Source organism: Aptenodytes patagonicus, chromosome 8 (genome assembly GCF_965638725.1).
Source record: "Aptenodytes patagonicus chromosome 8, bAptPat1.pri.cur, whole genome shotgun sequence".
NCBI classification, from domain to species: Eukaryota; Metazoa; Chordata; class Aves; order Sphenisciformes; family Spheniscidae; genus Aptenodytes; species Aptenodytes patagonicus.
In genome coordinates, this window is record NC_134956.1 from 838,222 (window position 1) to 847,029 (window position 8,808).

The 8,808-nt window shown below is 40.6% G+C and overlaps 1 long non-coding RNA gene across 1 annotated transcript; it reads right to left on the bottom strand.

Moving 5' to 3' along the window:
• Positions 1 to 335: 335 nt before the first annotated feature.
• LOC143163965 (uncharacterized) lies at positions 336 to 5,363 on the bottom strand. The gene is made up of 3 exons (XR_012996000.1): positions 5,242 to 5,363; positions 2,277 to 2,433; positions 336 to 2,190 (listed from the first exon to the last, which is right to left on the bottom strand). It is a non-coding gene; the product is annotated as an uncharacterized LOC143163965 (long non-coding RNA).
• Between the last annotated feature and the right edge of the window lie 3,445 nt (positions 5,364 to 8,808).

Here is an 8,808-nt window from a genome sequence, read left to right on the forward strand (position 1 = left end):
GATGAAGACGCCTGAATAAATCACGTAAAGGGAAGAGCGCCTGCCGCGAAAAAGCACAGAGGAAGCACCGTCAGCAAGGGCAATTGCAGCTGGCCGTGTGCAAGGAGAGGCAGGACCTTTTCAAACAGAGTAAATCGAAGGGTGGGTTGTTCAGTCACTTCACATCTTTCATTGTGCTCCGAGAATTCTCCCTGGATAACAGTTTTCCAACTTTCTAAATGTTTTTGCAATTTTAAGGATATTTCTAAGGTCAAACCAAGCAACCAGTGAACAGCATCAGGCTGCTTAAAGTCAAGCACAGGGATGCTGTAAATGACAAAGGAAACTTGGAAGACTATGGGAATGACAGTTCGTGATTACGACAACAATTTGTGATGTCTGGATTATCACATGTGATGTCTGGGTGCAACACAAAGCGGTTTTTCTATTCATTTATTTAAAGCCATCTGTTTTTTTCACATATTCTCTGAAAATCCTCCGTCTGCTCTCAGTGCCAGAGCTGACCCTTGTTGTCTGAGATATTCTTTCACTCAATAAGTTTGCTCCCAAAAAAGCCCACTCCTTCTCCCTCGGTGAAGAAAATAGCATGATTAATGTTTTTCCAAGGTTAAAAGGTTTTTTATTTATATAGGTAGAAAGAGCGCTTCTCAGTAGTACTACAATTGACTAAAATAAATTACCGGCTACTCAGCAGGTCAAAGGGTGCTTGTGAGTAGTATTCAATCAAATGGGGGGGATATAGGTGTAATATCACAGCGGTACCCATGCCACGAAATAACTGGGGTATTTCCTAGCACAGAAAATCCTTCTCAGTGCCATTTGGGGCATCAGAAAAGTGCACCTAATGCTAAAGAGTATGATTTATTCTCAAGTTCTCAGATTTGCATGTTGCTGTAGCAAAACCTAATCTTCTGAATTCCTAATAACGCAAAGCTTTTTCCAGAAAAAAATGCATAATACATGAAGTATTAAAAATGATAATTAGAACTTCTCAGATTTAAAGACCGTGCAAAGATCTTGCATTAGATCCATATGATACGTATGATTTAGACGATAGTGTCTGTGCTATAAACTGGAGGCAAGGCCAGATCACTGGTATCGACAAGACTACAAATCAAGGGTGTCTACATTTGTGACTGGACTTAGATCATCAAATAGGCGGTAAAAGGCAGTCTGCAAAATTGAGAGATGCAAATGTATTACCAGTATTAGAACAGAAAGTGCGGGTAGCTCGGAAATACCTTTACTTACTTTGCAAGCCTGAATTTTGAGCGAACTGTCACCTGCATCATGAAGTAAATCAGGCTATCCAGATTTGGTTTTGATCTAGCACTCAATTTTATATCGACAAATAATATGTTGGTGCTACTGGAAATTATTTCCTGGGTTCACTGGTGTATTTCAGAATAGGCTCCAGTGATCAATCCTCCAAGAGACCGGTATTATCAATATGCTGCCGCCAACACCCAAAGTAGGTGCACAGGGAAAAGCACTAAAATTCCCTGGAGAAGAACTAGCAGGGAAAGAAAATCTTGCTTTCTGATTTCCATTTACAGTCTAAAATAGCCTGTCTGCTGGGAGCAGTAGTTCTTTGGAGAAACAGTGATTATGAAGACTATGGTCTTATTTACTTTCCACCAGTGTTGCAGCATACTACATATACTCACAGGATATTTTTAGTCGTAGATTCTGCCAGGCAGAAACGCAGTGGAGTTAATCACACATAGCAAATTAAACAAAAGCAAAGAAGCTGGTAGGCTTGGGGGGGCCTGCAGCAGCTGAACATTTTGTTACCCTTTCTAGGCAAGCTTTCCACAATTGCATATAGGGAGGGTCGAGGCAAAGGGCAGTGGTGGGCTTTTTTTACCTGGATCAAACAACCTGCATATGTATCTGCAGTTAGTAGGCTGAAGCAGGCTGAGAAATCGGTCTATATTCAGATTATAGTCGGAATTAAAGCTCTTTTGTAGTGAAATTGTTGACGTTGGTCCACCAACATAGTAGCTGTCCTCTGACAAGTACTTTGCAGGCGATGAGCTACTGTGTGCTCCAAGCTCCTGTCCCAGGCGCAGGCGGGTGATACAGAAAGGGCTCCTAAAGCACAGAACGGTGGGCTTGAACGTTCACCCGCGGTGGACTGGCATTACCGTCCAAAGATATTTCAAGCAGTCTTGACTCTAACGTGAATTTCTAGCATGGGAGGAAAGGTATAAAGGACAGGAATTAAAGGTGGCTTCAGTACAGCTCAACTGGACGCAGATATCCTCACCCTGTACCTTAATGGGCTGATGAGAGAGCTCCTGGACATCATCTTCTGCAGCATGTCCTTCCTTTGTTGAAAAGGTTGCCTAGAACATTCTTGCAGAAACACACCTTTTCTTCATTGTTCCCTTCAGTGGACATGGAAATGTATCAGTCCCGGTAGCTTTCTCTCTAAAAACACAGAAATAGTAAAATTAATTTATAGTCAATGGTTAGTGTTAAGTCATAACAAGCTAACTTGATTCAGTGTAACTGAGCCAAGAACATACAATAGAATTATGGCAATCAGCATTTATGGGAATGAACACATCACTGTTTTAAATGAAAACTATTCTTCCATTAGCTCAAAGTAGCTTGTAAAATCTTTCACTATGACTAAAATCTGGAGTAATGTTGGATATCATTCACCCAAAGGTTGTGCTGTAATGCTTATTTACAGCATTAGCATTTTAAGTTTTTTGTGAAGCAAAGCAGTAGGGATCAAGTGGACTCCCTCGCATCTGCTATGCCTTTGAGAGAGAGCACGTGCCTGCTCAGGAATTAAATTAGGAATTAAATATTGAATGAAGAATACACGTGTAAAGAGTTAAGGAGATCTGAATGCTGAACTCACATCCACCACGCCACAGGCATAAACAGAACACGCTATAGTCACCCTCTACCCTGAGCAGACGATAACTCTGCCAGCATCCTGGTGCGGCATCCTGGAGCCTCTTGCCCAGAAGGTGGCTGGCTTCCTCCCAGGGAGTGAGGAAGAAGAGACAAAAGGTGGTCTTAGGAGAGAGATGCCTCAAGTCTGCTTTGTATTCTTCCAGAAGGAAAGGAAATCACCGTTCATTTTATTACTGTGGACTGAAAGATGGGCTGGTAGAGATGCAGTTTACATGAGACTCCACAACTCAAGGGCTGAAAAGATACACCGAGTTTCAGACCGACTGTGTCTCTCTCTGGAAGGGCAAATCCTCTACTCTCTAATGGGAAGATGCAAAGAGGATTATGATGGCAATATCCTTCCTCAGGCAGGTTTTGGGTTTTTTTCTGGCAAGAGAGATCTTTCCTAATAAATAACTGCTCTTTCTTATGAGCTAGTCGTTGTCAGTGACCACAGGCCTGCATGGACGCAAAATAGATTCTATCTGCCCAAAACAGCTCACAGACATTGACTATCATTTTGTTTTCTTTACTGGGTAAAAGGAAGAAAATGGCTTTTAAATTAGATGTTGAACCCCTTCCAGAATTGCAATATAAGATCCTGAATCAATCATTCTTCATACAGTTACCTCCTACTCCACAAGCTCCTACTACCATAAAAATTGGTTGTTGCCAACTGAGCTTTGTGAATAATTTGCAGTTTCATATTTGTTAGAGGAAATTTTCCTCTTCTTCTTTTCATTATTTGTCCAGGAGGAGATTTATTTTCTTGATTTTTTTTTTTCCAAAATGTGCTGTAATCACTCTGCAAGTAATTCTCGCCGTAAATCATTTGTGAGCAATGTGTTGCAAGAAGTCTTCAAACATTTGTCCTAATTCCGTTCGTTCTATATGAACTTGTATCACGTGGTGTCTGTTTCTCTGAACACAACATCAAAAGAGCCGGTTTTGAGCATTCTCCCTGAGAACAATCCCACTTCTGAACCCAGATTACTCACATAGCACATTTTATTGAAAGTTATTTAAGGCTTAGGGATGCACATTCACTGAGACGCTTGCAGTTTACATGCATCTGTAATTTTCACGCTAACTAGAAGATAGCTTTTCCAACCCTAAAGAGAACATTATTTTACCCACTTCACAACTCGAATCTGCTCCTTGCCAGAGCTTTTGTCTCATCCCAATTCATTACAATTTCTGTCGCACAAAACATCCCTTGTGAGAGATGAGGCTTTCAACGGCATATAAAGTGGTTGGGTTCCAAATTACGACTGAAATGATGCACAATTTCACCATTTAAAAATTACTTAATTCCCAGAAATAATTATGGGATTCTCCTGGTTATTGTTGCATCGTAACGAAAAATAAGACTGTATCAAAACACTAGCAGAGGAGTCTGATCCCGACCCTGCTGGAGTCAGTGGAAAGCCTCCCTTTCTCAATTGTCTAGATGGAGGAAACTGCCCTTCTCAGACTGTAAAATACCATCTTTTCAGATAAAAGTTTAAAAGAATGATTGCACTGTTCAGAGGGGTTTGGGTACTTTACCACGTGTCGTCTTAAAAAGAAAAATATTAGAATGACTCTGCAATATTGAAAAGGAGGTAAAAGTCAACTCGAACACCAAGTGCCATCTTACACCAGAGTGAAAACGTCAAATCCAAGTCTTTTGGATTAAGTTGGCCTTAAATGGTTGCATTAAAGACATTTATAAAATACAGGCCTTGGCTCTTGTTGTTATGCAGTGGAAATACTTTGCTGGTATTTTAGATAATGTAAACAGTTGCTGCAACTGTCACCCAGGCACTTTATGACGTTAAGTAGGAGAAATGGAAATGAAAAAGTCATGAAATTCATGGATGATGATGTCTGTGATTGTAACTGGGACATGGATGGGTGTCTCTTCCCTTGTCCCTTACAAGGGGTCCACTCTATGAAAATATGAAAATCTTGAAAAACAATTTAAAAAAAAAAAATCCGCAGATTTTTTCTTCAGATAGAAATACTGAAGAATGCAAGTCATAAACCAATTAACAGCTTTTCAAATATGAATTTTGCAAAGGGAAGTTATATTTTGCTCTCAAACCAACTTCTTCTGAAATTATTTTTAAATTTGTGAGTGCAAAAAAGACTTGGTGCACCTTATTAATGTTCTTAAGCTGTATCATCTGAGATGGACTGAAATTTTAACTCTCGGTGCTCATAAATAACTCTTGGGATAATTTAGTCTGCTTCATTTCGTCTGCTACAGAAATAATTTGTTGATGCTAAGCATCAAAGTTCCCTGAACCCAACTTTCAAACAAGCAGTTTAGGCTTGTCTACCAACCTGGGTGCAAATCCAGCCCAGCCATGGGGACGGGAGAGCTGCACGCCCCATGGGAGCTCCCGCAGGGAGCCGCGGCCACCTTCCTAATGTCAGCGGACCTGGGGTGGCTGGTACGAACCGCGCGTGCGCTGGCTGGAACACAGAGAGTAAAATCACCATGAGACATTCAAACGAGATAATTATATCGTGTTAATTTGCATCTCATTTTTGTAATGTAGTTGTACGCAGCCAATGTAGTAACTGGAAATTAATACAGCACGATTCGTGCCCTGTCATGTCACACTGCTGGCCTTTCTGAGCAGGAATTTTTTTTAACGCTATACTCATAAATCAAGCCCCTCAAGACAAGAAAATTATTACGAAGCTGAACAATAACAACTTACACTTAGAAGAGCTCCCTACTTTCTCCTCCACCGGGAGCAGAATAGGCAGCCCCTAGACTGTTTTCTTGTATGCCGAAGTTAAATCTACATCTTCAGCAACAGCAAATAAACCCATGTTTCTGTTAAGTTACTTAACCGGTGTAGTGTTGTATCCACTCTTGAGAAAGGCCTGTATTTTCTCCTCGGAGCGGGTAATACTACATGCATCAGTTTAAAGGCTGATACCACCATTTTAGAGAAGTGGCACAGCAATTCCTGCATCAAATGATATGTATGGTATTCCTCTTCCTGCTAGGCGTGGATCTCAAACGTAATAGAATCTTTTAATTTAGTTTCACTTACAGTTTATGCTGAATCACGTAAAATGTGACTAACTCAGAGACGCAGCACATTTCTTTCCACTTTTCACCATTAGCTGGTATTTTTTTCCCAGTGCCTACATTACACGGCTCCACATTTGGTATTGTGATACTAATGGAGTTGTAGGGTAAAGAAATGGTGATGTGCTGGCATACAGTCTTTTAAAACTTTGTAAGAAGATAGATTCTTTCCGTGCATTCTTTTACCTGTAATTATCATAGAGACCTACAATATTATACATGAGAGGAAAAAGTTGCTATACTAAAAAAACCCCCAAAACCAACAAACCAGCCTGTCTCATTTTGAATCTGCATGTTCAAGTACATTTATATCACTGAAAGGGCAGCCGTCCAAAGTATAAATAACTTGAGCTCAAAAAGCAAGGTTGCCACCCTGAATTGCCAGAAACCACAGCAATCATTTAAATAACAGCACTCTGTGTGGATTCATGCCCAGTTTCATACCTGTGGCTCGCTTCCACCTACAACAGAATGAAATATGTTGTTAAACTCCATCGCACTGTGCTCTGCTTCACTGGACCAAGTGATGTGAAATACACAAAATGAAGTATGCTGTACACCATGTACTCTAATTCTACAGAGCAGGTATAATCTCTGTAATTATACCACAACCGCATGGCAAATACCATGTAAATACATAGCAATTGCATGTTCCTACAGCTTACTTGTTAATTATGCATTGTTACTAACAAGTTCAAAGATAAATTATCATAGCACTTGCAGCATTTAGGTGCTCGCAAAGCTCCTAAGCTGTGTAATAATGGAATTCATACTATTAAACGCTTGCTTTTGTTGATTTTCCATTGGAATGGGGTAGGGAAACAACCCACCTCTGACGCCCAAAGGCCTATAGCTTAAGTGCGTATTTCTTATTGCTAGAGCAGAGGTACGCTACCGTACAAAATAACGTGACATTTCTACCAATAAGGAAATCTGGACAAATTAACAAAAAAAATCATTTCCATTAATAAATCAGTTTCCAAATTCCATTTAGTAATCCTCCTAAGCAACTGCTGTATTTAAAATCACTGGTACTTGCATGCGATAGAACTAATACCGTTTTCCTGACCCAATATTTAATCTTGCACAGGCTAAAAGTGAGAGGAAAACCTCATTTCCCTGATGTCGCTAGCAAAACTACTGATTTCAGCGAGGGCAGGGCTCTACTCAGACAGCTTACTTGTAAATGGGTTCTTGAAATAGCTTATATTATATTATGTCAGAAATATATCACCATGTAAGGCCATTTCATAGTCCGTGCTAGCTCTTCTATGAGCCACGCTGCAGTATTTTAGACTACAACTTAAAACTTTTAATAGGTATTTTAATAGTATTCAATAAAATAAAATTAGCCTCTCTATAAACGTTGCTCCCCTCCAAAGTGAAGCTTCTCTTTAAGTTATGACTCTGTAATGGTTTGGGCAGCTGTTTATACCAACTTTTACAACCCACGTTGGATCACCTTGGGTTTTCTTTTTTTCAATTTCATTATTTTCAGATTGATTTTCAATCTGAAAGGCGATGTTGATGTTTCTGACCCTTTTTTTTCTATTGTAGTTGTTGGGCTATTTCTTCTAAAAAATGACTAGCATTTATTGCAAGGAAGCGCAAATGTTAGTCTTTAGGTATCGCGGAATTAGTAGCAGCAGAAACAAAATAGCCAGCTATTGTTACCTGTTACTTATAAAAATCTTAAGCATGGACTAAAAACCCGCTGTAACTGGCCGTGCATAAACGCGGATGAAAACGGCAACCCTCGGGAGGGAGGTGACACGCTGGGGATGAACCAGACAAATACGGACAAGCGAGAAAAGATGGAAGCAGGGAGACGGCGGTGTTGGTTGTACCGACGGGTAACACCCTCAGCCCCTGCCACCACATCTGTGTGCGAGACGGGAAAGCAAGGATCTTTTGACAGTGTTTTGAGGAAGATTAGGAGATAGCTTTGTGGACGAAATGACCTCACGGCCACAGAGGAAATTTTGGGGTTATTACCCATTGGAGAGACAAGTCAGTTGTTTCCTAGTGAAAGAGATGGCTAGGGGAGGTGGGCCAAGGTATTGGGAAAGCAAAGAGCAGTAACTTACTTGAAATGACAGAGAAGCAGAAAACAAAAGGAGGCTGAAGAGACTGGTAAGGATGCAAAGCCATAAATTAGATAAAATTGTTTTACTTTATCATTCTAAAGGCGTTGGTCAAGCCCAGAAAGCAGGAATGTGTATGTGAGCCATAAAATCATCAGAGCCTGGTTCAAAGCTTTAGTTTTCAGCTGGGATAGAAAAGGACGTATCTTAAATGCCATTTCTGTCACGGAGAAATAACTGTCGAGTTTAGATACAGTCTGTACGGGCTGACCCATAGAGTCACCTCTGCTGAAGATGAGACAGTGGATGGGAATGACAACAAAACAACGTAATCATACTGTTCGTAGAACCTGGGAAATAAATTGATGGGACAAGCTTGGAAGAGACTCTAAACCCCTGTTTTAAGATACTGACCTTGAACAGGTAACTAGACCTTCATGAAGAAATGCCAGAGACATGGGCTGAGGTTCTGGTTTGGATGGAAAAGAAGTCTGTCCAGGAATGATAGGTGAATTCATGTTTGTGGTAGAGGCTCCTTAATGACCAAGTGTGGAGGAAGCAGGGAGAGAGAGCAGGAGAGCTTACGCGGAGGTGGAGAAAGGGTGAGGATGATGTTCCAGTCTGTTTTGAAAGAGCAAATAGAAAGGAGAGGGTCTAACATACAAAAGTAAGACTGCACTTCAGCAGGAGAACAGCTGCAATGCTCAAGGCAGATTTTAA